At 45.3% G+C, this 24,533-nt stretch overlaps 5 non-coding genes across 5 annotated transcripts; 2 read left to right on the plus strand and 3 right to left on the minus strand.

Moving 5' to 3' along the window:
- On the minus strand, nucleotides 1–73 carry TRNAV-CAC (transfer RNA valine (anticodon CAC)). The gene has a single exon. It is a non-coding gene; the product is annotated as a tRNA-Val (tRNA).
- A 7,192-nt stretch (nucleotides 74–7,265) lies between these two features.
- Nucleotides 7,266–7,339, minus strand: TRNAN-GUU (transfer RNA asparagine (anticodon GUU)). The gene has a single exon. It is a non-coding gene; the product is annotated as a tRNA-Asn (tRNA).
- Nucleotides 7,340–9,270: 1,931 nt separating this feature from the next.
- On the plus strand, nucleotides 9,271–9,342 carry TRNAQ-CUG (transfer RNA glutamine (anticodon CUG)). Its single transcript has one exon. It is a non-coding gene; the product is annotated as a tRNA-Gln (tRNA).
- A 5,484-nt stretch (nucleotides 9,343–14,826) lies between these two features.
- Nucleotides 14,827–14,990, minus strand: LOC137220261 (U1 spliceosomal RNA). The gene has a single exon (XR_010941573.1). It is a non-coding gene; the product is annotated as a U1 spliceosomal RNA (small nuclear RNA).
- A 4,631-nt stretch (nucleotides 14,991–19,621) lies between these two features.
- On the plus strand, nucleotides 19,622–19,785 carry LOC137220272 (U1 spliceosomal RNA). The gene has a single exon (XR_010941584.1). It is a non-coding gene; the product is annotated as a U1 spliceosomal RNA (small nuclear RNA).
- The last annotated feature ends 4,748 nt before the right edge of the window (nucleotides 19,786–24,533 follow it).

Consider the following 24,533-nt stretch of genomic DNA (forward strand, 5'->3'; position numbering starts at 1 on the left):
TGTTTCCGCCCGGTTTCGAACCGGGGACCTTTCGCGTGTGAGGCGAACGTGATAACCACTACACTACGGAAACACGGCGTGTGCTACAGCTCAGTGACACACCCCTGAAATCCGTAGTTCCTGCCAGCACTGCCCTACTCGCCAACTTTTTAAACTGAAGGATGAACCTTGAAGCCCCAAGACCTCTCAGGCAAGGAGACTGCGGCTTCCGAGAGGGCCTGCTTTTAGGGTTCCGAGCCTGCCCCGAAGGGAGGACCCCCGAGCCTCCCACAGTCGGCCTTTGGGCTCCCGCACCGACCGCAGAGTCCTCGGATCCACAGCTATGCCCCCGAGTGCAGGGGTCACCCCCTCTGACTCAGCTCCCAGAAGTCGCGGGAGCCGGGGGTTCGCGCAAGTGCCCTTTGGGCCTAAGGGGAAAAGGGAGAGAATTAGGTTCATTCCAGTGAGCTTCTCTCTCTCTGGAGCTGATCCTGTGGGTCTCAGCTGCATTTCTCCAAAGGCTTCAAACAGAATTCGTTTAATCCACACTTGACTTAGTCGTTTTCAGGGTGAATGCTAGCTTGCTACAAACACCCCATCATAACTGAGGGAGGAAATCTACAACTTCCAGGTAAATTCTAGTTTCTTCTTCTGATTTCTTCAAACAACAACAACCAAAAAGACATGTCACTGGTACATACTTGCACTTTTCTTATAATACTTAAGGTATGTCTGACTATCTATGAAAAGCTCTTGCTATAGAAACATGTGCAAGAGATTGTCTACCATGAGCTAAACAATCGTCATGCCTGCCCAGGGTCCAAGAAGCTGATGAAGCTGGATCCAGTCCCCCACTGCCTTTAGATCACCAGTTAGATCACCATCCACACCAACCAGTTTTCCAGATGCAGGTCACTTATATGAGGGAGAAGAGGTCAGCTAAACAATCGTAATTTGTTCTGGGGAATGTTGAAGGTCAGCAGTGGTACAGTTAGAAGGGGAAATAAAAGACTTCACAATAAGGATAATAGCAGCTTTCTCGAGCTTTACTGAGTGACCAGCACTGTTCCTCAGTGCTTTACTGTGGAATAACTTACTAAGTCCACATAACAGCCCTGGAGGACAGTGTAGGACTTTACCACCCCTTGTTGCAGATGAGAACACTGAGGCACTGAAAAGCTGAGCTAACCTTATCAGTGCCTCACCCCCGTGACAGTGAGAGCCAGCACTCAGACCCAGGCACTTTGCCTCCAGAGCCCTTCCCCTTGGCCACCATGCTCACGGGTAACTGAGAAAACTTCACTGAGATTTGCATCCCTTCCTTGTTCAACCTCCAAGATTTCAAAAGGAAAAGAAGATTGAAAGGTAGGCCTACAAAACTCCCCAAACTAATTAACGAAATGAAGAAGAAGAAGATGAGAAAGAGTAAACAGGACCTTTGGAGAAGCCACGACGTTAGACGCAGAGAGAATGACGATGAGCTTGTTAAACACATACTAACTGGAAACTGTCTATTTAAAGACTAAGAAGGACCTATCTTCCAACAATTTAAGGCCTAAACTTTCCCTTTCCGTGGCAGTCTCCACCCAAGAATACATTTCAAAGCTACCAATATAGTGTATACAGATGTGAATATGAAAATCATACTTCAACATTAGTGGTAAAGAGATTATTTTTGAATTTTGTTTATTTTTTATACAGCAGGTTCTTATTAGCAGTTTTATACATATTAGTGTATATATGTCAATCCCAATCTCCCAATTCATCCCACCACCACGAACCCGTCTGCCACTTTCCCCACGTTGGTGTCCATATGTTTGTTCTCTATAATTGTGTCTCTCTTTCTGCCCTGCAAACCGGTTCATCTGAACCATTTTGCTAGGTTCCACATATATGCGTTAATGTACGATATTTCTTTCCCTCTTTCTGACTTACTTCAAGTAGTAAAGAGATTTTGAATGAGTTAGCTCACATGGTTCCTAATAAAAATGGGAGACAGTTATTAGGATGTTGTCATTAAAAAAGACAGGATTTATAAAAGAGCCAGAAAAGAGAAGAGAGGAAACACACACACACACACACACACATACACACAAACACACACACACACACAAAGCCTGAGAAAGGGGAGTTTTCCCTTTCCTTGAGGAACAGATAGCGGAAAGCCATCAAACACCTAGTCTGGACGGGTTAATCTCGTGATGTTCCCAACTAATCAGGTAAAGGGTTTTGGCTATGTGTGGAGGCTCCAAAAATTCTTCAGAGTTTAGTGGTGACGTGAATGTGGCGGCTGTTCTTTGTGGACGACCTGCCAGTGTCCTCCCTTTGGCACCTCTGAGTTACTTAAGCCTAATTGAACTACTTTCCTCATCAGAATTTCTCAATTTCATATACCCTCCCCCTTCCTTGACTCATATTGATTCTTAACAGAGCAAGATTTGATCATGAACTCTTGCTTCTCTCTTTGCCACAGTAAGAACAGTGGAATGTCAGCTTAGGGTCATGGCTTGAGCAACATATAAGTAAGTAGTCAGACATCCGATACTGAAGGGAAGCCAAAAATCTGAGGACAACAACAATATCCCAGTAAGTACTTTGAACTTACTTTTCCTCCCGTGAACCTTGAAGTTGTGAGCCCGTGAGCCACAACTACTGAGCCGTCATGCCACAACTACTGACGCCTGCGTGCCGAGTTCCCATGCTCCGCCACAAAAGAGGCCACCACGATGAAGAGTAGGCCCCAATCACTGCAACTAGAGAAAGCCATAGCCGAGCAAAGGAGACCCAACCCAGCCAAAAACAAAGAAGCAAAATAAATGTAAAAACTTTATAAATATAAAAATATAGAAAAGTTGGGATTTTTTTTGTTTTTTTCCTGCAAAAAGGGTTTATTCAGGAATAGCGGAAGAATTGCAATTCAGGACAAGCAAGCTATAGCAAAAGCCATATGCAAGTCCCACAAACAAAAGACAGGAAGGAACCTTACTTAACAGAAAGAGGAGGAAGCTGAGGGAGGTTGTTTTGAAACCTAGCCCTTTGAAGAAAAGTGAAAGTTCAGGGTGATGACTTTCTCATTGCCAAGTTGCTGATTTCCTGCAGGAGATGCAATGTACATGTTTTTCTGTTGGGGCCTGTAATCCATGATTATTTCCTATTGATGCTTCTTCTGTCTGGGTCTGTAATTGACGATACTTCCTGTCTTTGGACTTGAGTGGTACCCCGTGAGAGCTCCCACTTCTGGTCTCCCGACTTCATTTTAGTGACGTTTCCCTTTATTAGTTTTCAAACCTGTCACAAGGAATTTTGATTTTTCTAGTTTAATCTATTTTAACGCTTTAGGAGACTTACTACATCAGACTAGTATCCTTACACCCTGTGGCCCTAGCAACTTTCAAGTGTTCAGTAGCTACATGTGGCTTGTCCCTATCATATTGGAGAGCACAAGTCAAAGGTATTGCACAGCTAAAAGTGCGATTTCTGGGCCACAGCATGTAACTGTGTATGGATGACCCTCAGCTGATGCTGCCAAATTTTCTTCCAACCTGTTGAACTTTTTAATACCCTTTCCAGAAATGAATAAGAATTTCCAGTGCTCTCCATCCTGTCTACATTTGGTTTTGTTTGTCCTTTTTTGTTAAAAGTAAGCTTTATTGAGGTGTAATTTACATAGTAAAATCTGCCAACATTAGATTATCCTACATTCTTTTCAATGATATCATTTCTCTGCAAAGCTGAATTTTGGTGCTTGCTGTGATAAAAAGCAAGGGCCATGCGAAAATGAATGTGTAACGAGAAGCAAGGAGGCGATTGAGAAGGTTTCAGAGGCTGTGCAGTGCGCAGCATTAAGGTTATGATTCTGCCGTGTCAGAGCAGTGAAAACACAAGCCACGCTACTGAACTCTTGTCAAGCGGACACATAAGAATAGCCACAGCCCCAGCCGCAAACCTACAAACTATAGAAATATATGTGAACCCAGAAAACAACAGCATTCCCCAACGAAAGCGCTGTTGTCAGCCAACCTATCAGGAAATCAGGGCAAACGGGAAGGACAAAGACAGACAGAATTTGCAGGCAACCAAAGATGATTCGTTAATTAAATCAATTTAATGTTAGTCAAAGGATTAAAGTTAACTGTAAATCTTGAATTTGTAATTTAAGCTGACAGATGTTGCAACCTGAGAATGTTGGAATCATATATTCGTATATATGGAATCACATATTAGATGACACCTAAAAATGTTTACCAGAAATTGTAAGCGGAATAATTGAGTCGTCTGGTTTCTAGAATTACAAGTATTCATTCCTCTTTAAAGATATTAGTATATTTAATGTACTTGACTAGTATATTTAATATACTTCAACACATAAATTTTAATGATTTTTTCAATGACATTGAAATCTTCCTGAATATGTTTCCTTATTTAACTGGTACAACCAGTATACGAAATTTAAGAAGTCCAACTTAACTCAGATGTTCAAGACAAATTAAAGCCTAGACTTACGTACCATAATATTATACCACCATTATTTTCTACATTATAAGATAATCTGAAAAAATATATATAGTCATTTATAGACCAAAATTATTAAACCAATCTAAGTTTTCTGAGTAACCTCGATAAAAACACACCACATGACATAAACATTTTAAATGTCATTATATATAAAACGTATAAATTATTTACATTGCTTAAAAGAATTAACGGTCGTCTTTGTAATCAATTTCATTTCGTTTCTCACTGTTCTTCCCAGTAATCAAGACCATTAATTTAATCTACAGCTAAATCTGTTATAGTTCCTTGTCACCAATTCAACAACAAAATTTTTCCTCATATACGTACCACATTGAAAGCATAAGTAGTAATGCATTTTTCCCAGAAATTCTTAATTTTCTTATTTTATATTTACGTAACTGATTATTACTATTCTGAAATTAATTGGGAAATTAATTTTTAATTCATTTAAATTTTTAGAGGCCAAATTTGTCTATTCTATCCTAAGGAATAGAAAGTATATTGTTTTGTTTCTGAGAAAATATATTTAAAGGGGAAAAAATTCATCAAACTAGTGCGCATTATTTAAGGTGAAAGCAGAGGCAACGATATGCATTAACAGCAACTAACAGTGAGGGAAACAAAATGAAATCAGTAAGCCACATTAGGTCCTTGAAGGAAGCTCATTAGTGAAAATCGGAGTGCTTCTGTGATATGCTTTTGAGTCTCCAGGGTATGTATCTGTGCATGACGTCATTGCTCCTCATCCATCTGTATTAAGGACTGAACTGGCTTACAGTTCTGGAAACTTTAACTCTTGACTTGTAGGGTTGTCACAAGTGCTCATGTTGCTGGCTTTTTTGCTTGTTTTTAATGATATAAATGTCTTTCCTCAGCTTTCTGTAGTCTGATTTAAGTAATCCCTAAAGGACATTTGTTTGACTTTTTTCAGTTATTTAGAAACCTGAGTATACCAATGAAAGAAAGCTGCCTATTCCATGCTAAAAGTTCAGTATTCTTCCTGTATTAATCCCCTTATTACTGTGGAGCTCCTTTTGAGGGAACCATTGCATATTAAGATCATCCTTATTGTAGCTACTACACTTTTGCAGTTATTGACAAGGATTGCCTTGGCCCACGCGGTTTTTACCAAATAGAGGAAAGACAAGAGGTGGACAGCTTCTCACTGCTGTGGTGTCACATACCAGGAAATACCAGAATCCTCAGGACAAGCATCAGACAAGAAAGACTCATGGTCCAGATTAGCTGTCATCTTCTACCTAACAGGGAATAGATCCCTGTAAACCACCACCCAACAGGGATTATCCCCAGAAGTTCACTTCCTAGAATTAAAACCAGAATCCCGCACTGAGAAGAGAAATTAGTGATGCACAAATGAGACGGAGAGAGAGAGAGAGAAAATCCTTGTTCAGTAACCACACAGTATGAAAAAGCCAAAATGCTCAATTTCTGCACATGAGATTTAACAGAACAGAGCAAACATGAGCTAATAACTCTAAGGGTCCAGGTCTGAAGCAGGAACCTGTGGGGGGGGGGCAGGATTCTGTTGGCTCCCACGATGTGTCTTAAATGGGCTAACTTTTATAGTCACAGCCAAAAAACACAGAAACAAAGAAACAAACAAAAAACTGACAAGGAATAACACAGAAACACTTATTCCCATGCTAATTCCCCTTTTTATACGAGGAAGGACAGGCATTAGATTGTTTTCATCAAATTAAAAGTATAAGCAAAATTTATAAATAAAAGAGAAAAGGGGAGAAGGAAAAAACCTCTGGGATCAGTGAGATTCTTCTCTTTGGATAAGTTGCTTGGCAGGACGTTATCAAAGAGGTCATTCTGGGTAGTCTTCTCTGGACCCTGTTGACTAGGTCAGCAGAGAAAACAATTACAGTTCTTGGAGGATTTTAAAAATATTGAATGTTGAGCTTTCGAGCGTATGCAATAGAATATCTCTGTGTAATGCCCAAAATGTCCCTCTGTTGTCCTTCCCCTTAGTTATGTCGGGAGGGCACTGCTCCCTTTATTAGTTAGACTATCATAGAGAGATGTATACAAAGATTGCTGTGTTGGCAAGTAAATGAAGAAAGGGACATTGAAAGACTGGAAAATAAAATGGAATATGATTCAGTCCCACTTCTGTGGAAGGAAAATTTGAAGCATTTACCAACATTAGAAGCATAGAAACACTAAAGGTAGCACTTGCACTTCCAGGTCTCTAAGCTATGGAAACACCTGCACGGGTGCTCAGAGGTGTGTGTACAATAATGATGGTTGCAGCATATTCGTCATCGTGAAACCATGAAACCAAGTAATACACAACCATGGAAGAAAGGCCTTTATCAGAAACAATGCAGAGGAGAATTATGATGATGAGCTCACTTATAACATCATTCACAGAACAAGTACTAACGTTCAGAGATGAAAAATTTGAGGCACATAACATATAACTTTCTTGTCCAAGTCTATAGACTTGGCAGAATAAAGACTTTATCCCACCAGACCGTGGCTTCCTTGATCTCTTTCAGGAGGTCGTGAGTTAGGCGAGTATGGAGTCCAGTAGAGACGACAGACAATAGAGCTGGGAAGTCGGGGTGGCCCAAGACTGGCAGCAGTGGTGAGGTGGACAGGACCCCGAACACAGTTCGGTAAACTTTGTGGAAGCAGATGTACAGGTAATAATCAGCATGGAACACCTGGAATGGTATTCAGCACCGAAAACCCTGAATGGGTTCTGGGGAAAAAGAAAAAAGAAAAGAAAACTCTCCCACCGTCCCTGGGTGGGCTCGAACCACCAACCTTTCGGTTAACAGCCGAACGCGCTAACCGATTGCGCCACAGAGACAACAGCACATGCCTTTTCTGGACTCTCTTTGCAGTAGACACTTACTAATTCCCAGGATGTGCCGCCTGTCCCGCAGGAGAACGGTGCCCGTTCGAAAGCCTCGGAAAAACGGAAAGTTTAGAGCGATGAATGATGTTCTTTATCCTGTTTGAAACTGGTGCCTCAGGTGCCTTATCCGAAACTAAAAGGGCAGCAGAATGGCCTGACCCCGCCTTGCCCCTCACTCGCCTCAGATGCCAGCGCCCCCGGAGACACCCGGAGCCCGGGCCGGGACCCTCCGCGCCTGAACCGAATGGGGTCCAAGGATAGCTGAACTCCCGGTGGGCATCCATGACGGCTCTTCCGGTTTCCTCGCCGACACCCAATGAATGTGACTTTGCCCACCCTTCCGAGAGGCCTCCGGGGGCCCGTGTGGTGTTTTGGTTTCCGGTGTCCGTCACGCGATTTCCACAACGGCAGCAGTCGCCGTGATGGTCGCCCCTGCGTCCCCACGCCCAGAACAGGGTCTGGCACTCAGCAGGACGCTCCGGGTTTCCCGGCCATTCTGTGATCCCTCAACGTCCTTTCCACGGATTTCTTTTCTTCCTGTATCAGCCAGAGACCCCTTGTGGTCCTTGCACTCATAAACCTTGACTGACCTTGAAGTTCTCCTGGAGGAGCGCTTCGTGTTGTTTGTTGCCGCCCAGCTTCTTGATTTTCCAGAAGGAAGTTTCATCTTCTCCTCAGCCCGGTGCTGTGAACTTCCTCCTGGTAACAAGGGCCTCCTTCCTCCTTGAGTCAACTCTTGTCCAGTCCCTGGGACGTCTCCCAGCAACACTGGGCATCTTACTGACTCTGTTTTTTGGCCGACGGCTCTTTTCTTTTAATGCGAATTTTTCTGTTCTGTGTATTGGATAAGGGGAGGAATGGCTTTGGGAGAAAATGAAGAAGTAAAGGGGAAATGAAATAACGCAGATTATTATTTTGAGACATAGTGTGGACTTATACCTATTACACATGTGAATATTTAGTGTGGTGGTATTTTGTGTACATAAATACTGTATACACTGTCAGACAACTCGGATGCACGTGCTCTATGACCCAGCAATGAGTGCTCTTGGGTACCTGGGTATGTGTACACTTCTTTTAAGCCGTGCAACTTCTGGGTCATGATATATTAAGAAATTGGAATGAAACTGACTTGCCCACGCTGTGAGGAAAGAGTCTGTGACTGCCGAAGTGTCATAGCGCTGCCTTGTGGCCTCCACAGCATGTCGTTGATTTTGAGTCACCCCTGGTGAGTATGGCCTGGTTTGTCTCAGTGTTTGGTGTAAACGTTAATTTTTACTTGCGCGGTAAATCTAACAAATCTACAGTGGTAAGAAAAACTTAGCCCCCCTTCATCAGAAGTGTATGAAGAAGAAAAGGAGAGGTCTCCTGCCTCCCATGCCCATTCCACTGCGGACACACTTTATATATTACACGTAGGAGGTGGTGGCAGCTTTGGAGTGTCATCGGTGCTGTGTAGCCAAGGGACCCAGGAAGTCCCAAGTCCTGCCCTGACAATCGTCTGCCCTCTCTGGGCAATGGGAAAAGTGTGAAGGCGAAGAAAAGTAACACTATTATCTGCAGAAATTTTACCTCAGGATGGGACACTCTGGCAAACTGAGGCAGAATATGTGGTTTATGATGGAGACTTTCAGGGGCTCTTCCCTGGCCCGAAGCCCAAAGTGGATTTTACCTCGTTTTCTGAGGTGCAAGTGAACTGAGAGAAGTCAATCAAAGGAGAGGAGCAGAGAGAAAGCAAGACGGAGGACCACCCACGCGGGTCAACTGTATTCAAGTCTTGTCGGGACCGTAGAAGAAATGCCCTGGGATTATCGCTGGGACGCGTGGAGGCTAAATAAGTACTTCCCCATCTCTGGCGGCATAGAGCGAGCACGTTTCGAGCAGGTTCCATGGTGTAATGGTGAGCACTCTGGACTCTGAATCCAGCGATCCGAGTTCAAATCTCGGTGGGACCTTTCTGCTTAGTTAGAAGAAGGACTTTTTTACTCCTCAGATGGGACGTGCTTTCCCGCTCCCGCGTCCCGGAGAGGCGCGGTCCGCGCGGTCCACGCGGACGTGGAGGGCAGGTGAGGGGACGAGCCCGCGGCGTCCCCGCTGGACCCTGGCGACTCTGCCCGTCGCTGGCCACCGGAGGCCCCGGCCCCGCCGCCCAGGGGCGCAGCGACCGAGCCGGTGGCACCCCCTCGTCGGGTCACCCTGGGTCTCGGGGGCAAAAGGCAGAGGCTGCGCCCACTGACTCCTGCCCCGCGAGAGGGGTTCGCACCGCACGTCCTGTAACTAACTGCGCGCTGGTCCCTGTGAGTAAAGGGTCGCGGTGCGGGGCTGTGACGTCGCTGAGCAGCCAGGGTGACAGCGTCTTAGCTTTCGGGTCGAGGGTTCCAGACCTGGATGGGAAGTACTGTATTGTATTCAGGTGCCCTATTTATTATTCCGAATATCAATGGATCCTATCCCAGTTTATACCCATTTTATTCAGAACTGCTCGCTCCTAAGTCTCCGTTGGACACGAAAAGCCGCTGTTAGGCTAAGATTTGAACCTTCACTCCAGGAAACCTCGTCCTTTCTTTCCAAGCTCAGCCAGAAAGGGGAGCCCCGGCCGCGGATTCCGGCGTCTGAGGAGACCCCAAGTCCCTGACCCACGGCCGCCCGGCCCGGCTCCTCCGGGGCCAAAGGTGAGACGAGCCGGGGCCGCTCCGAGTCCGGGACCGGCCGGCGCCCCTTCGTCCTGCCGCGACTCTGCTCCACCGAGAAGACGCCCCAGGACGTGACCGGATGGAAACACTTTTGTCCTCTACTGCTCGGTAGAAACGTATGGATGAGGCTTGTGATGGACTTGAATAGCTAATTAAAACGTTCTCTTCCAGGTGCTAAGGAGCATCTCTCTGAGTTTGAGATTTTGGAACTTTCAGAGGTTACGAAGGACCGAACGACACAGCTGTCTTTGGAGGACTTGACGAGAAAGGTGTGAGGCCGGCGAAAAGATCCGAGGAAGGGCAAGAGCAGGAAAGAGGAGAGAATGACACAGAAGGGAGAAAGGGGCTGGAAGGGAGAGGAGCTGGGCGGGCACTGCAGCGGGGGCAGTCGCTGGGTTTGGGCGACCACAGCTCCTCACTCTGGAGCGCTCCCACCCTTTACCGACCTGCCCGAGAGCCCGGTTCCACCCCAAATCGCCAAGCTGCTTGCCTGGCATTTGTTCTTGCAAAGTTTCCTTCGCCGTTGGGTTTGGAGGGGTGAGGTGGGCTGTGTTGGTGTGCAAGCCAGTGGAAGTCCTGGCGGCTGCCTTGGAGACGACCGGCGGGTAGGGAAACACACAAACTCCACTCTTCCCTTTGCAGGCCGGTCTGCAGGGCCTGGGGTGGGAAACTGGAAAATCAGAGTCTCAATATTTATTTAGAGATAAGGAGATAAATAGCCAAACAGTAGGTCATGTGAGTTGAAAGTGGTTATCCCTGGAAAAAAAGAAATGTGGGATGGGATCAGGGGACTACTGTTTCCCATAACAAGTTTTGGGGCATATGTAACTTTGTACCACATGTATGATATTTTTAAAGTTCATTGCTTGTATTTTGAATATAAATTTTTATGTAGTCATATGTATCACTCTTTTAAAATTCTGGGTCTTGTGTCATGTGTAGAAATGTTTTCCACTGTAAAATCATGATTTTTATTTTTTTTACATTGGGGCATTCTTGAAGCAAGGAATTGGACCATTATTCCCCTTTTGATGAGCTGATCACATGAGCTAATATACTTGCAGATCCTCCCAGCCCAGGAGGTTACTGCTGGTCAGAGAGGATTGCTTTACTCTCTCTAGGAGGGTCCACAGCCACTCAAAAGTATCAGTAACTTAAATAAAATCCCACCGAGTCTTTATGCAGTGCTGTGCCCAAAACACAAGAGCTTACACTCAATGATTACATGTTAGTGCCGTGTGCCCAGGCATAGTCTACAAGTTTTACATGGGTTTACTCATTTGATCCTTTCAACAGGCCTATATCATATCATCGTCCTCACTTCCCACATGAGAAAACTGAGGCGTGGAAAGGTTAAGTAACTTGTCTCATCGCTCAGTCAGTGAGCGGGATTTGAAAGCAGGAATCTGAACGGAAGCCCGCCTGGCTCCACAAGATACGCTCCCAATCAAAGAGGAACAAAAATGGTAAAGATGCTTGACAAGAAATTTAAGTCTGTATATTTCTTTTGAAAAAAACACTAAGGAGGAGTCACGTAACGGGCATAAAACTGTCCTAAATATCCTCATGACCCACCTGCCTCCCAAACATCCTTCTTATCCCAACAGCTGCTCCCCGCACATCTCCAACTTAAACACAATTCCTGCCAGAACTAGGTTTTTCCTTCCCTTTATCTTTTCCTCTCACCTACGCCATACTTCTTCCATAGCTATTCTGTTCCTTCACTTCCAGGTCATTCATTTTCTTTAAATTTAAAAATGTTAAATATATATATATAAAGAAGTAAATAAGCAGCCATCCATAGTCCCACCTCCTGGAATTAACTGCTGGTAACATCTTTACGTATTTTTCTTCGATTCTATTTTTAAGTTACTCTAATTTTTGCAAAAATTATATATGCTTATTATGTAAAATTCAAATGATGCAGAAAATGCAAATATGTAAAATTTTGAAACATCTGAAATTCAAAAATAACCTCTGTTAAGGTAGTTAAATATTGATGGAGTCATTTTGGTATATCTATATCTATATTTGTTTTTATAAAATTGAGCTCTTATAGATTCTAGTTTTATTTTAAAGTATGCAATTTAATAGTGCATAAAGTTAATAGAAGAAAAAGATACAAAAATGAAGAAATTGCTGAAATTTCAATCAAATTGTTTACCACAAGAGAGAGACTTTTCTAAAAGAACCCTCTAAGGCTAATAATAATAATGATAATAATTAAGACATTAAAATTTGGAATGATTCTTCTTATTACTTTTTAAAATCAAATTTCTCGAGTTGTAATTTGAAAATAATACAATGCATCCATTTCAAGTTTGATGACTTTTGACAGATGAATGTACCCACGTAACCACTACCCTGTTCAAGAAGGAAGAACATTTCCAGTACTCCAAAATGTCCTCTGCCGTCGATCCCCCTACCACTTCCTGTCCCAGGAAATCAGTGATCTAGTTCCTGTCACTATGGATTAGTTTTGCCTGTTCTAGAAATTCACATAAAGGGAACCACAGACTATGTACTCTTTTCATCACTCAGCATGATGTTTTCGGGAGTAATGCATATTGGGGCCCTGTATCAGGAATCTGTTTCATTTCATCAAAGAGTAGTTAGTATTCCTTTGAATGAATATATCACAATTATATCCGTTCACCTCGTGCTGGACATTTGCATTGATGAACAAAGTTGCTATAAACAAGTCCCGTTTGTGGGCATATGTTTCATAAATTCCATATAAAATCTTTTCTTCTTTAATACGAATTTATTTTGTGAACGGATGTTACATCCGCAAATACAAAATGTATTCAAATGTTACAAAAACCTGAAGTACAGGCTTAGCTTTGATTGTTTCCTATCAGGACATACTTAATATAAGCCACACACTATGCTAGGTGTGTTATTAGATTATCTCATTTAATCTACACAAGTTCACGAAGTACGTAATATTATTTTCATATGACGCTTGCAAAATCGGCCTAGCAAATCGGAGTTGGCCCAAGCTCCAACAGAAGGCACCAGGACTGAAAAGGAGCCCTCCCCCGGAGCACCCCCCCCCCCCCCCGCGAGGTTGGGCTCCTAACCCCAGAGGCAACCCAATGTCTTCGTAATAACCTCGCTATGTCTGATAGGCCTGGAAACCAATATCCAAGCAGTTCCTAGTCCCGGTATTTATTGTTCGGCTTCTTTTGGTCAGAAACTCCTCGATCCGGGATCCAGAGCATAATACTGTGGACAACCTTGAGACTAAGGAAATCTGTTAAAAACTCTAAAAACCCGTTCTCTCATCAGTAGGGCATTGAAAGTTAACTTTCGTCTTGGTTCAGCTATTTTATATTTGAGCAGGGAAAACGCCCGCTGCTGGGGAGAAGAGCACTTTTGTTTTTTACTTTCACTTCCAATGATCTACATACTCGACCTGGGTCCTGTGCTTTTCAGTTAGTTTTCTTTGGACCTAGTTTTCTTCAGACCTACCCTTAAGTATCACCCCTTCCCCCACCTCCATCTCCATCTCCACTCGCCCATCTTCACTCCCCCTCTCCCTGACAGCACCCCCACGGGTCGCAGAGGCTTCCGGAGCTGAGCGGATCTAGGAGTGCCGTCCCCGAGGTAGCCACGCGGGGGCGACAGTCTTTTCGTCCATGGTCCTACCTTGACTGTTTGGCCCAGCAGATTCTGTTTGCCAGGACTTCGTGGATCAGCAGTGACGGTGAAGCAAGGGAATACCACATCCTGGGAAAGGAGTTTGTGAAAAGCCCACAACTGCCAACGCTGGGCCTGGGGTTTTTTCCTAAACTGTAGTTCAATAGGGAAAAAACTAAAACTACTCCTTAGTAAATGAAAAAATGTTATGTACAACTCCTGCGGCTACTTAACGAAAACGGATGTGAAGGTAATTTCTTAACTTGCCAGGCCAGTGAAGCAGGTCTCGTGCAAACTGAAGACTGAAAGAGAACTGCTGTTTTTTGTCTATGCAAGTAAGTAGTGAGAAAAGGACTGAAAAGAAAGGCTAAAGGAAGGAAAAGGAACAGGACTGAGAAATACGAAGAGACTGCTTGAGACGGAAAAAAGGAATGAGTAGGCGGGTACCTACCGAAATCCCCAGCCATGATTGCAAACGATGCAGCTGATCACTTCAGAATTACAAAAGCATGGAACCGGTCAGAAGCGCATCTATCTGCTCTTTGGCTTCTCACCACACAAACCGGTAAAAAACCGGTTACGCGGCACCCGATTATTTTCTTCGGGTTCGTTGGCGGAGTGAACGCTGACCTCCCAGTGGAGACCTAAGCTTTAACCACAGTTGCGTTTCACGTCGTTTACACACGAAAAGCGTTCCGCGTACCGCAAAGCACAACCGTGGTTTCGTACGACAACCCGAATTTTCGCCGCTCAGCGGTGAAAAACTCAGTACACCACATACAGGCGAGTCACGCAGGGCGTCGCCCTTTTCAGCGCAGTAACGGTGGGATCGTATTCCAGGGATAACCGCAACTCTCCCGAGACCAAATCGCGTCTTTAGTAACGCAGCTTCCGGCACTGTACAGAACGTACTGCTAACATCTAAACCCAAGCGCTGTCTGCAGCCGGGTCGCACTCACGCGATTCAGCACGTAACCGAACACCATAACTGGCCACACAGGCAAGTATGTCACAGCACCGCCCCGGCAACAACAGTTTATAAACCACGGAACTCGGTACACTCCGCCAGCAATATCCATAACTCTGTTTTTATACCTCAAATATCAGGGGAAAGCGCGAACGCAGTCCCCCACTATCACAAATTTTGCAGTCGAGTTTCCCACATTTGGGGAAATCGCAGGGGTCAGCAAATCCGAAGTGCAATGGATAAGCCTCACCCTGGGAAAACCACCTTCGTGATCATGGTATCTCCTCTGCCAGGTAAGTATGAGCTGAAGTCCCTTCGGCCCTGACACACCCTCAGACGCCTTATACCGTACACACACGGTCACTTTCCTCCCCGCAGCCCCGAGCCTTCCTGCCCCTTCCAGACAGCTGATCCATGCACTTGCAACCAACAGCCCTCGATTCGCTCCCATACCACGGGAGATCATGTGTCTTTCACCACCAGATCACGAACCAGCAGACCCTGCGCTGAGATATCTACATACGACACGCCCCATCCGTCAAGCCAACGGGAATTACCGCTCCCATCCAGCCCACGCCCCGCCCTACTCCGCGCCTCCCTCCTCCCACGCCGTCCAGCCAAGCCTACCAGAGGGCGGGCGCCCTCTGGGGGAAGTGACGTCGACCGCTCGCTCTTTTCCTCCCACCCGCCCCCACCCGCCCCCACCCGTTGGGGCCGTGCGCGCGTGGCTGGCTGCTTAATCTCTGTCCTGCCGAGCACCTGTCTGGCGGCCTGCTGAAGCCTGAGCACCTTTTGGGAACTGTAACGGCTTTCAATGCGCAGAATAGAGAACATTCAGGAGTCCAGGGGAAACCGGTTCCTTTCAAATCCAGTTGTCTTTGTGATGTACTATTGTGTGTACGTCTAGTAAAACGCATTAACCATTATGACTGGCGGTGAACTCTATTCCATTCTTGAAAGTTCAATTTCGTTCATCGGAAATTTCATTCCTTTTATTCCCCGTCTTCAGGTGTTGTTTTGACTCTGTCCTTGAACAGATTTGAACACCTATCTGCTACCCTCTGACTTCGGAGTCAAATACCTTCTTTAACACAGGTTCATTTGTTATCACTACGCGAGTCATAATTTTACCTTTCTCTGTAAATTATTTTTATTAATTATTATTTATTTATTTATTTATTTTGTGGTACGCGGGCCTCTCACTGTTGTGGCCTCTCCCGTTGCGGAGCACAGGTTCCGGATGCGCAGGCTCAGCGGCCATGGCTCACGGGCCCAGGCGCTCCGCGGCATGTGGGATCTTCCCGGACTGGGGCACGAACCCGTGTCCCCTGCATCGGCAGGCGGACTCTCAACAACTGCGCCACCAGGGAAGCCCTTATCTGGCTTTTTGATACACTTTCTCATCCCTTCTAATACACACTGTATCATGTGTTTCCTGGCTTCTGTTCCCTCCCGGGAATTATAACTCCAACAAGGCTTCTGATTTGGGACTGTGTCTCCACCCATAACAAAATGTTCAGGCTGGTCCCTGGCAAGCTGGTCAGTGTGCCCCTGTGCTGCTGCCCAATTCTGTTTTTCCTCACGGGCACAGAAAGTTGATAGGACTGTTTGGACATCCTTCCAAGTTAAATCGAAGGCCACAGTTAGGGCCTGAAACCCTTCAACAAACTTACTAGGGTGTTCAGAAAATCGGCCCGTTCTCTGTTTGCATTGGGCTAAATCGGTTAAAGAAAAGGGCACATGTACTCCGATTGTCCCTTTGCCATTTGCCACTTCCCTAAGAGGGCATCCTTTTCCCGATCCTGGGTGATAGGAAGTTCCACTATGAGTTACTCCGAAGTGACTAGTCTCTCCCTCCTGGGGTAACAGCGGATATAAAGGGACATAGGAAGGTGGAGTTTGGGATTGGTCAGAGGATCTGGAGAAGTAGGTGCCTCCGGAGAAGCAGGGGAAACTTGGCTCCCCGCGCCCCACCCCCACCCCCGGGAGCTGGGGAAGCTTAGAAGGGGATCATCTAAAATGTCAGGAGTGCTTTCTGATTCCCCAGGCTTTTGATTACAGGAGTCACATAGAGCAGGCTTTTGGTAAAGGACTATGAAGGCTTGGATATATGGAATCTCAGTCCATTTTCCCATCTTGCGACAGTAAAGATCCAATTGCAAGATGGTATTGTAATTTAGAGACCAATTTTCAGGCCATTTAACTCCATCCCCACCCCCACCCCCCCAACTTATATAAAGTCCAGGCCGTGTTACGGTAGAGTTTAAGTATTTTCCTTTTCAGCCCATCTATTTAAAAAATTTTCCAGTTTTTAAGGATACATTCCAGAGGTATTTCTTCTGGCTTAGAAGAGGACCCTCCCATGCTGAGTAACCTGCAACTGAGAGCACTCCTAGAAATGAAGTCTGGCGTCCCAGAGACATTTTACCAGGAGGCTTCTGTTGAAAGCGGGTCGGAGTGTCCTCTGAATACACTTCTTACCTAATGGGATTTTGAGCGTCGTCTACTCTCCCATCAATTCCTAACCAGAATTCTCAGGTCGACCCAGTCCCTTGCGTGAGGGGTCCCCGATAGGGGACGTTTGAACCAGTGCCAGTGCATTGCCAGGACTCTCCTTGAGGAGGATCTGTTGTCTATAAAGCTTATGTCCTATAACAAGTTTCCCTATGTTGGGGTGTATTCCTTGAGATTGAGCATTTATAAAGCCTAGGATGTGGGCTGCTTGGAAGTGGCGAGCCCAATAGGTAGTCTGTAAAGGTATGGGCTGCCAAGGCCTGGAGTGAAGAGGGTCCTAGAGGTGCAAAAAGGAACTCCTACAGGAATTGGAGTTGGGTGCAATGGAAAATGTCACGGAGGGGTCAGGACCCGAAGGCCTAGAGGTGGGAGTATTCCCACAGGGGATTTTTTGGACATAGAGTAAGGTGAGAGACTAGACAGCAAAAGAACCCAAAACCCTTTCTCCTATCTGTTTGGCAGCTGCAATAAGATTGGGGAGAGCCTGATGATTCCAGCTGACACAGGCAACAGCGAGTTTGGACAATGTTTCCCATGTAATTTAACATATCAAATGAACCCAGTATGTTTAGGATCTCTCTTTGGGATGTTCCAGGTGCCCTTTGAAGCACCCCAAAGTTAGCTGGAGGTCAAAAGAACTTTAGTTAGAATTTGATACTTGGGAAGTCTGTCAAAAATCTCAAAAAGTTTTAAAACACCTGGTCAGATAGAATCAATCGTAGGTTGCTATGATACAATTATTCCTTGACCTAAGGTGAAAAAAAAGATTTCAAAAATAAATACAGATCTGGGACTTCTCTGGTGGTCCAGTGGTAAAGAATCCTCCTTCCAATGCAGGGGATGTGGGTTTCATGCCTGGTAGGGGATCCCACATGCCATGGGGCAACTAAGCCTGCACACGACAACTACCGAGCTCGTGCGCCTCAGTGAAAGAGCTCATGTGCCACAAATTACAGAGCCCACGCGTTCTGGAGCCCGCGCACCACAATTACAGAGCCCATGCGCCACAACTACGGAGCCCAGTGCTGCAACTACTGAAGCCCGCAAACCGAGAGCCCTTGCCACCATAATCAGAAGTCCGCACACTGCAATGAAGAGTAGCCCCCCGCTGTCCACAGCTAGAGAAAGCCCGCATACAACAACAAAGACCCAACACAGCCAAAAATAAATAAAATTTTTTTAAAAAAGAAAGAAAGGCTATTAAATAGTCTCTCCAAATTTTGGTAACTTGAAACTAACTTATATGATAGTGATAGGGACAGAGTAAAGGGACAAAGTAGGTAATTAAATAGTTAATCCCACCAGGGGTTTGTTGGTAAAGAAAAAAGTATGGGAGACCCCCGAAAGTTAATGATCACTCAAGAAAGCGGGTTTGCTCAACCACAAAACCAAGCAGGCCTGCTTAGCAACAAAACCATGAGATATGCAACAGAGCATGAGATATGCCCCAAAACAATAAAATAATCCTGGCATGAGAGCCACATCCTGCCCAGTGAGCTCAGTAAGTTAATGACCCCTAGGCCATGCTCTCTGCACACATGAAAAACAATAATTTATGGAAAAGTGACATTTCAAAATGAAAGACTCTCTTTTTACTTAGACCTAAAATAATTAACAAATGAACCTGTGTTAAAGAAGGTATTTGACTCCGAAGTCAGAGGGTAGCAGATAGGTGTTCAAATCTGTTCAAGGACAGAGTCAAAACAACACCTGAAGACGGGGAATAAAAGGAATGAAATTTCCGATGAACGAAATTGAACTTTCAAGAATGGAATAGAGTTCACCGCCAGTCATAATGGTTAATGCGTTTTACTAGACGTACACACAATAGTACATCACAAAGACAACTGGATTTGAAAGGAACCGGTTTCCCCTGGACTCCTGAATGTTCTCTATTCTGCGCATTGAAAGCCGTTACAGTTCCCAAAAGGTGCTCAGGCTTCAGCAGGCCGCCAGACAGGTGCTCGGCAGGACAGAGATTAAGCAGCCAGCCACGCGCGCACGGCCCCAACGGGTGGGGGCGGGTGGGGGCGGGTGGGAGGAAAAGAGCGAGCGGTCGACGTCACTTCCCCCAGAGGGCGCCCGCCCTCTGGTAGGCTTGGCTGGACGGCGTGGGAGGAGGGAGGCGCGGAGTAGGGCGGGGCGTGGGCTGGATGGGAGCGGTAATTCCCGTTGGCTTGACGGATGGGGCGTGTCGTATGTAGATATCTCAGCGCAGGGTCTGCTGGTTCGTGATCTGGTGGTGAAAGACACATGATCTCCCGTGGTATGGGAGCGAATCGAGGGCTGTTGGTTGCAAGTGCATGGATCAGCTGTCTGGAAGGGGCAGGAAGGCTCGGGGCTGCGGGGAGGAAAGTGACCGTGTGTGTACGGTATAAGGCGTCTGAGGGTGTGTCAGGGCCGAAGGGACTTCAGCTCATACTTACCTGGCAGAGGAGATACCATGATCACGAAGGTGGTTTTCCCAGGGTGAGGCTTATCCATTGCACTTCGGATTTGCTGACCCCTGCGATTTCCCCAAATGTGGGAAACTCGACTGCAAAATTTGTGATAGTGGGGGACTGCGTTCGCGCTTTCCCCTGATATTTGAGGTATAAAAACAGAGTTATGGATATTGCTGGCGGAGTGTACCGAGTTCCGTGGTTTATAAACTGTTGTTGCCGGGGCGGTGCTGTGACATACTTGCCTGTGTGGCCAGTTATGGTGTTCGGTTACGTGCTGAATCGCGTGAGTGCGACCCGGCTGCAGACAGCGCTTGGGTTTAGATGTTAGCAGTACGTTCTGTACAGTGCCGGAAGCTGCGTTACTAAAGACGCGATTTGGTCTCGGGAGAGTTGCGGTTATCCCTGGAATACGATCCCACCGTTACTGCGCTGAAAAGGGCGACGCCCTGCGTGACTCGCCTGTATGTGGTGTACTGAGTTTTTCACCGCTGAGCGGCGAAAATTCGGGTTGTCGTACGAAACCACGGTTGTGCTTTGCGGTACGCGGAACGCTTTTCGTGTGTAAACGACGTGAAACGCAACTGTGGTTAAAGCTTAGGTCTCCACTGGGAGGTCAGCGTTCACTCCGCCAACGAACCCGAAGAAAATAATCGGGTGCCGCGTAACCGGTTTTTTACCGGTTTGTGTGGTGAGAAGCCAAAGAGCAGATAGATGCGCTTCTGACCGGTTCCATGCTTTTGTAATTCTGAACTAATATTCTGAAGTGATCAGCTGCATCGTTTGCAATCATGGCTGGGGATTTCGGTAGGTACCCGCCTACTCATTCCTTTTTTCCGTCTCAAGCAGTCTCTTCGTATTTCTCAGTCCTGTTCCTTTTCCTTCCTTTAGCCTTTCTTTTCAGTCCTTTTCTCACTACTTACTTGCATAGACAAAAAACAGCAGTTCTCTTTCAGTCTTCAGTTTGCACGAGACCTGCTTCACTGGCCTGGCAAGTTAAGAAATTACCTTCACATCCGTTTTCGTTAAGTAGCCGCAGGAGTTGTACATAACATTTTTTCATTTACTAAGGAGTAGTTTTAGTTTTTTCCCTATTGAACTACAGTTTAGGAAAAAACCCCAGGCCCAGCGTTGGCAGTTGTGGGCTTTTCACAAACTCCTTTCCCAGGATGTGGTATTCCCTTGCTTCACCGTCACTGCTGATCCACGAAGTCCTGGCAAACAGAATCTGCTGGGCCAAACAGTCAAGGTAGGACCATGGACGAAAAGACTGTCGCCCCCGCGTGGCTACCTCGGGGACGGCACTCCTAGATCCGCTCAGCTCCGGAAGCCTCTGCGACCCGTGGGGGTGCTGTCAGGGAGAGGGGGAGTGAAGATGGGCGAGTGGAGATGGAGATGGAGGTGGGGGAAGGGGTGATACTTAAGGGTAGGTCTGAAGAAAACTAGGTCCAAAGAAAACTAACTGAAAAGCACAGGACCCAGGTCGAGTATGTAGATCATTGGAAGTGAAAGTAAAAAACAAAAGTGCTCTTCTCCCCAGCAGCGGGCGTTTTCCCTGCTCAAATATAAAATAGCTGAACCAAGACGAAAGTTAACTTTCAATGCCCTACTGATGAGAGAACGGGTTTTTAGAGTTTTTAACAGATTTCCTTAGTCTCAAGGTTGTCCACAGTATTATGCTCTGGATCCCGGATCGAGGAGTTTCTGACCAAAAGAAGCCGAACAATAAATACCGGGACTAGGAACTGCTTGGATATTGGTTTCCAGGCCTATCAGACATAGCGAGGTTATTACGAAGACATTGGGTTGCCTCTGGGGTTAGGAGCCCAACCTCGCGGGGGGGGGGGGGGTGCTCCGGGGGAGGGCTCCTTTTCAGTCCTGGTGCCTTCTGTTGGAGCTTGGGCCAACTCCGATTTGCTAGGCCGATTTTGCAAGCGTCATATGAAAATAATATTACGTACTTCGTGAACTTGTGTAGATTAAATGAGATAATCTAATAACACACCTAGCATAGTGTGTGGCTTATATTAAGTATGTCCTGATAGGAAACAATCAAAGCTAAGCCTGTACTTCAGGTTTTTGTAACATTTGAATACATTTTGTATTTGCGGATGTAACATCCGTTCACAAAATAAATTCGTATTAAAGAAGAAAAGATTTTATATGGAATTTATGAAACATATGCCCACAAACGGGACTTGTTTATAGCAACTTTGTTCATCAATGCAAATGTCCAGCACGAGGTGAACGGATATAATTGTGATATATTCATTCAAAGGAATACTAACTACTCTTTGATGAAATGAAACAGATTCCTGATACAGGGCCCCAATATGCATTACTCCCGAAAACATCATGCTGAGTGATGAAAAGAGTACATAGTCTGTGGTTCCCTTTATGTGAATTTCTAGAACAGGCAAAACTAATCCATAGTGACAGGAACTAGATCACTGATTTCCTGGGACAGGAAGTGGTAGGGGGATCGACGGCAGAGGACATTTTGGAGTACTGGAAATGTTCTTCCTTCTTGAACAGGGTAGTGGTTACGTGGGTACATTCATCTGTCAAAAGTCATCAAACTTGAAATGGATGCATTGTATTATTTTCAAATTACAACTCGAGAAATTTGATTTTAAAAAGTAATAAGAAGAATCATTCCAAATTTTAATGTCTTAATTATTATCATTATTATTATTAGCCTTAGAGGGTTCTTTTAGAAAAGTCTCTCTCTTGTGGTAAACAATTTGATTGAAATTTCAGCAATTTCTTCATTTTTGTATCTTTTTCTTCTATTAACTTTATGCACTATTAAATTGCATACTTTAAAATAAAACTAGAATCTATAAGAGCTCAATTTTATAAAAACAAATATAGATATAGATATACCAAAATGACTCCATCAATATTTAACTACCTTAACAGAGGTTATTTTTGAATTTCAGATGTTTCAAAATTTTACATATTTGCATTTTCTGCATCATTTGAATTTTACATAATAAGCATATATAATTTTTGCAAAAATTAGAGTAACTTAAAAATAGAATCGAAGAAAAATACGTAAAGATGTTACCAGCAGTTAATTCCAGGAGGTGGGACTATGGATGGCTGCTTATTTACTTCTTTATATATATATATTTAACATTTTTAAATTTAAAGAAAATGAATGACCTGGAAGTGAAGGAACAGAATAGCTATGGAAGAAGTATGGCGTAGGTGAGAGGAAAAGATAAAGGGAAGGAAAAACCTAGTTCTGGCAGGAATTGTGTTTAAGTTGGAGATGTGCGGGGAGCAGCTGTTGGGATAAGAAGGATGTTTGGGAGGCAGGTGGGTCATGAGGATATTTAGGACAGTTTTATGCCCGTTACGTGACTCCTCCTTAGTGTTTTTTTCAAAAGAAATATACAGACTTAAATTTCTTGTCAAGCATCTTTACCATTTTTGTTCCTCTTTGATTGGGAGCGTATCTTGTGGAGCCAGGCGGGCTTCCGTTCAGATTCCTGCTTTCAAATCCCGCTCACTGACTGAGCGATGAGACAAGTTACTTAACCTTTCCACGCCTCAGTTTTCTCATGTGGGAAGTGAGGACGATGATATGATATAGGCCTGTTGAAAGGATCAAATGAGTAAACCCATGTAAAACTTGTAGACTATGCCTGGGCACACGGCACTAACATGTAATCATTGAGTGTAAGCTCTTGTGTTTTGGGCACAGCACTGCATAAAGACTCGGTGGGATTTTATTTAAGTTACTGATACTTTTGAGTGGCTGTGGACCCTCCTAGAGAGAGTAAAGCAATCCTCTCTGACCAGCAGTAACCTCCTGGGCTGGGAGGATCTGCAAGTATATTAGCTCATGTGATCAGCTCATCAAAAGGGGAATAATGGTCCAATTCCTTGCTTCAAGAATGCCCCAATGTAAAAAAAATAAAAATCATGATTTTACAGTGGAAAACATTTCTACACATGACACAAGACCCAGAATTTTAAAAGAGTGATACATATGACTACATAAAAATTTATATTCAAAATACAAGCAATGAACTTTAAAAATATCATACATGTGGTACAAAGTTACATATGCCCCAAAACTTGTTATGGGAAACAGTAGTCCCCTGATCCCATCCCACATTTCTTTTTTTCCAGGGATAACCACTTTCAACTCACATGACCTACTGTTTGGCTATTTATCTCCTTATCTCTAAATAAATATTGAGACTCTGATTTTCCAGTTTCCCACCCCAGGCCCTGCAGACCGGCCTGCAAAGGGAAGAGTGGAGTTTGTGTGTTTCCCTACCCGCCGGTCGTCTCCAAGGCAGCCGCCAGGACTTCCACTGGCTTGCACACCAACACAGCCCACCTCACCCCTCCAAACCCAACGGCGAAGGAAACTTTGCAAGAACAAATGCCAGGCAAGCAGCTTGGCGATTTGGGGTGGAACCGGGCTCTCGGGCAGGTCGGTAAAGGGTGGGAGCGCTCCAGAGTGAGGAGCTGTGGTCGCCCAAACCCAGCGACTGCCCCCGCTGCAGTGCCCGCCCAGCTCCTCTCCCTTCCAGCCCCTTTCTCCCTTCTGTGTCATTCTCTCCTCTTTCCTGCTCTTGCCCTTCCTCGGATCTTTTCGCCGGCCTCACACCTTTCTCGTCAAGTCCTCCAAAGACAGCTGTGTCGTTCGGTCCTTCGTAACCTCTGAAAGTTCCAAAATCTCAAACTCAGAGAGATGCTCCTTAGCACCTGGAAGAGAACGTTTTAATTAGCTATTCAAGTCCATCACAAGCCTCATCCATACGTTTCTACCGAGCAGTAGAGGACAAAAGTGTTTCCATCCGGTCACGTCCTGGGGCGTCTTCTCGGTGGAGCAGAGTCGCGGCAGGACGAAGGGGCGCCGGCCGGTC

Source organism: Pseudorca crassidens, chromosome 2, assembly GCF_039906515.1.
Source record: "Pseudorca crassidens isolate mPseCra1 chromosome 2, mPseCra1.hap1, whole genome shotgun sequence".
NCBI lineage: Eukaryota > Metazoa > Chordata > Mammalia > Artiodactyla > Delphinidae > Pseudorca > Pseudorca crassidens.